Raw genomic sequence first — 5,166 nt, forward strand, 5'->3', positions numbered from 1 at the left:
TGTATAATATCATGTCGCCTGCAAATGACAGTTTTACTTCCTCTTTTTCAATTTGGTTTCCTTTTATTCCTTCTTCTTGTCTAATTGCAATGGCTAATACTTCCAGTACTATGTTGAACAGGAGTGGTGAGAGCTGGCATCCCTGTCTTGTTCCTGTTCTTAGGGGAAATGGTGTTAGTTTTTGTCCATTGAGTATAATGTTGGCTGTGGGCCTGTCATATATGGCTTTTATTATGGTGAGGTATGATCCTTCTACTCCCACCTTGCTGAAAGTTTTTATCAAAAATGGGTGTTGGGTTTTGTCAAATGCTTTTTCTGCATCAATTGATTGGACCATGTGTTTTTCTTCTTTCAATTTGTTTATGTGATGTATCACGTTTATTGACTTGCGGATACTCTACCATCCTTGCATTCCTGGGATAAATCCTACTTGGTCATGGTGTATGATCTTTCTGATGTACTGCTGGATCCGATTTGCTAACATTGTATTGAGGATTTTTGCGTCTATGTTCATGAGGGATATTGGCCTTTAATTCTCTTTCATTGTGTTGTCTTTACCTGGTTTTGGTATTAGGGTGATGCTGGCTTCATAGAATGAGCTTGGAAGTGTTCCTTCCTCCTGAATTTTTTGTAGTAGTCTGAGGAGGATAGGTTTTAGTTCTTCCTTGAATGTTTGGTAAAATTCCCCTGTGAGGCCATCTGGTCCTGGGCTTTTGTTTGCTGGAAGCTTTTTGATGACTGCTTCAATTTCTTCCATAGTTATTGGCCTGTTGAGATTTTTAGATTCTTCCTGATTGAGTTTTGGAATGTTGTATTTTTCTAAGAATTTATCCATTTCCTCCAGGTTGTCTAGTTTTTTGGAGTAGAGCTGTCCACAGTATTTTTTAACAATCATTTGTATTTCTGTGGTGTCTGTGGTTATTTTGCCCCTATCGTTTCTGATTTTGTTTATTTGGGTCCTCTCTCTTTGCTTCTTGGTGAGCCTGGCTAGAGGTTTGTCAATCTTGTTTATCCTTTCGAAGAACCAGCTCTTGGTTTCATTGATTTTCTGTATTATTTTTTTGTTCTCTATGTCATTTATTTCTGCGCTAATCTTTATTATCTCCTTGCTTCTGCTAACTCTGTTTTTTTTGTTGTTGTTGTTGCTCTCTTTCTAATTCTTTGAGTTGTAGAGTTACATGATTTACTACCATTTTTTCTTGTTTTTTTGAGATAGGCCTGTAGAGCTATAAACTTCCCTCTCAGGATTGCTTTCTATGTGTCCCATAGGTTTTGGATTGTTGTGTTTTCATTGTCATTATTTTCCAGGATGTTTTTAATTTCTTCTTTGATCTCATTGGTAACCCAATCAATATTTAATTACGTGCTCTTCAGCTTTCAAGTGTTTGAGTATTTTGGGTTGTTTTTATTGTAGTTTATTTCTAATATTATGCCATCGTGGTCTGAGAAGATGCTTGGTATGATTTCAATCTTCTTGAATTTGGGGAGACTTTGTTTGTGACCCAATATGTGGTCTATTTTTGAATGTGTCTTAAGAGCACTTGAGTAGAATGTATATTCCTTGGCTGTGGGGTGAAGCATTCTGAAGATGTCAATTAAGGCCATCTGATTAAGTGAGTCCTTTAGGATTGCTGTTTCTTTGCTGATTGTTTGTCTAGAGGATTTATCCAGTGATGTCAGTGGTGTATTAAAGTCCCCCTCTATGATTGTATTGTTGTCAATCTCTCCTTTGATATATTCTAGGAGTTTTTTTGTTTGTTTGTTTGTTTTTTTTTTGTATTTGGGTGCTCCTGCATTGGGTGCATATATGTTTACCAGGGTTATATCTTCTTGATGTATTGTTCCGTTTGGTATTATGAAGTGGCCTTCTTTATCTCTTGTTATGGCCTTCACTTTGAGGTCTATTTTGTCCGATATAAGTATTGCTACCCCAGCTTTCTTTTCCTTTCCATTTGCCTGAAAGATAATTTTCCATCCCTTCACTTTCAGTCTGTGTGAGTCCCTTCTTCTGAGGAGGGTCTCTTGTAGACAACAAATGTATGGATCATTTTTTTTTTTTTTTATCCATTCAGCCACTCGATGTCTCTTGCTTGGAGCATTTAGTCCATTTAAGTTTAAAGTTATTATTGAAAGGTACTTGTTTGTAGCCATTTCTTTTTTTGTGTGTGGCTGTTTTCTTTCTGAGCTTTTTGTTCCTTTTTTTACACCAGTCCCTTTAGAATTTCTAGCATTGCCGGCTTGGTGGTGATAAACTCTCGTAGCCTTTTTTTGTCTGTGAAGCTTCCTATTTCCCCTTCAATTTTGCATGATAGCCTGGCTGGATAGAGTATTTTTGGATTCAGTCCTTTGCTTTGCATCACTTGGTAAATTTCCGTCCATTCTTTTCTTGCCTGATGTGTTTCTGTTGAGAAATCATTGGATAATCTAATGGGAGATCCCTTGTATGTAACTTTCCATCTCTCTCTTGCAGCCTGTAAGATTCTCTCTTTGCCCTGAACAGTTGTCATGATAATTATGATGTGTCTTGTGTCGGTCTTTTCGGGTTCACCTTGTTTGGGACTCTCTGGGCTTGTGTGACTTTTTTCTTCTCCACCGCAGGGAAGTTTTCTGATATTATTTCTTCCAATAGGTTTTCTAATCCTTGTTCCTCTTTCTGTTGTTCTGGCACCCCTATTATCCATATGGTGTTTCGTTTCATGTGTTCCCAAAGCTCACTTACGCTCTCCTCCTGTCTTTTAATTTTTTTCTCCAATTGCAGTACAGTTTGGGTGTGTTTGCTTCCTTGTCTTCTAATTCACTAATTCGGTCCTCTGCTTCTCCTAGTCTACTGTTGATACTTTCAATGGTGTTTTTTATTGCAGCTATATCACTCTTCATTTCTTCTTGGGTCTTACTTAAGTTGTTGATTTTTTCATCTCTTACTTCTTGATTCTTGCTTAAGTAGTTGATTTTTTCATCTGTGTTTTCTTGGTTCATCTATATGTTTTTCATTTTTTCCTCCATCCGGTTTATGCACTCTAGGACCCTTATTCTGAATTCTTTTCTTCTCATGTTGCATGCCTCTGTATCACTTAGCTGGTTTTCTGGCGAATCCTCCTTCTCTTTCCTTTGGGGGTTTCTTTGTATACCCATGTTTGTTCTCACTGACATATCTAGACGTTGAGTCATTCATGAGCTGCTCCCTGGGTGGCAGTGGCTCCTTGGGCTGCGGTTGCTCCTCGGGCGGTTGCGGTAGCAGCTTTTCCTCAGTTGGCAGCTCCTCTTATGTGTGCTGTTCACAGCTTTGGTGACTCTTCTTGCTGGTGGGGGGAGGCTTCACATACAGCTGCTGATCCTCAGAGGGTATGGTGATCAGGAGGCTGCTGCGGCTTGGATCTGCTGCGTTGATTTAAGGGCACATAATGCAACATGTCAAGGCACAATGTAACAGGCACTGAAAACAAATATATTCACAATATTAATAACCCCAAATAAAGGAGACTGCCCAAATTAAGAGGATTTGGGGATAAGGAAGAAAGAAGAGAAAAAGATAAAAGAGAAACAAGAAAAGAAAAGTAAGAATGAAAAAAGGAGTTCAAAAATGAAATTGGGAAAAAGGACGGGGAAAAAAGAAAAAAAAGATTGAAAAGAGAGAACGAAGTAGAAGAGGGGAAGAGACTATTTACATGAGTAGAAAACTCTGATAGAACCGCCACTAATCCCACCAGATTCCAGCAACAGATCACTGGAGATGAATGCAAACTACAAATAATCAATAATATCAAGAGAGGCAAGGGAAAACTGAAGCACAAAAATAACTGTCGTAGAGCGGGGGTGGAGAGAGGGGAAAAGCCAGCAACAGAAAAATAAAAGGAAAAAGCAAAACAACCTCACAACCAGTCCTAAACCACACACACACACACACACACACACACACACACACACACAAAAACAAACAAACAAACAAAAAAAAAAACACCCAAAATACTCAACAATCAAGCAAACAGCACTAAACATAGAAAGATAACAGAAGGGAAAAAATTTTGGATAGTGAAGAAAGATAAGGGATAGGTGTATAAGGATTTAGAGCAGTGGAGTGGAAATAGGATATATAATTAGGGTGAAATTTTGACAGGGGGAAAAAGAAGGAATCAGGAAATCTAAAGCAGGAATAGGGTAAGAGACACAGGACAACAAAAAGGGAAAAGTGGGGAAGAGGGTTTTAGCATAGAGGTAAAATTGAGGTAGGGAAAATTGATGCTATAGGAACGATGAAAATAGAATGGAGAACACTAATCCCAAAATAAAATAGAGAGACAATAAAATGTCACTTTAAAAAAATCGCCGAAACTGGTTTGGCTCGGTGGATGGAGCGTCGGCTTGCGGACTGAGAGGTCCCAGGTTCGATTCCGGTCAGGGGCATGTACCTGGGTTGCGGGCACATCCCCCAGTGGGAGATGTGCAGGAGGCAGCTGATCGATGTTCCTCTCTCATCGATGTTTCTAACTCTCTATCTCTCTCCCTTCCTCTCTGTGAAAAATCAATAAAATATATAAAAAAAATAAAAATAAAAATAAAAAAATAAAAAAAAAATAAAAAAATGGTAAAGTGGTAGCAGCAATAATACTGGTTAAACATAAAAATGTGGTAATTAAAAGGATAAAATCAGCTGATGGAAAAAGAAGAAAAAGATTGCTTTCTTAGTTAAAAGGTGAAAAAAGAAAAAAAAAATTGCAGTAGTGAAGGTAATTCGGTTCTTCTCCTCTTCAGTCTGGCTCGCCTTGGTCTTGCCAGTTATTCAGGAGAGTGTTGAATTTCCCTGCGATACACTGTTCCTCAGTATTGTAAACCATAGTCCTGATTTTAAAGCAGGCCGTATTTTTGTCCCAGACTGCCTTAATTTGTGTTTAGCTGAGATTAAGGTTGTGGCTCAGCCTCTGGGTGGCAGTATTTTTGGGTTGGCCTCTGAGGCTATACAGCTTCTCTATCCAGTAGCAAGGGTTTATTTTCTCTATTGCACTTAAAACTGGTTTGGGGAAGTCAACTCCCCAGAACCAGTTCTTTAATCGTGGCCCTGGTCTATGTTATTGCTGGGACTGAAAGTCCCTCTATAGGCCAGACGCTGTTAACGCCCAGGGACTGATCAGATTATTTTAATCCTTCATCTCGTTCAGGGTCTAATCTGGG

The sequence above is a fragment of the Myotis nattereri genome, assembly GCF_964212035.1.
Source record: "Myotis nattereri genome assembly, chromosome: Y".
Lineage (NCBI taxonomy): Eukaryota > Metazoa > Chordata > Mammalia > Chiroptera > Vespertilionidae > Myotis > Myotis nattereri.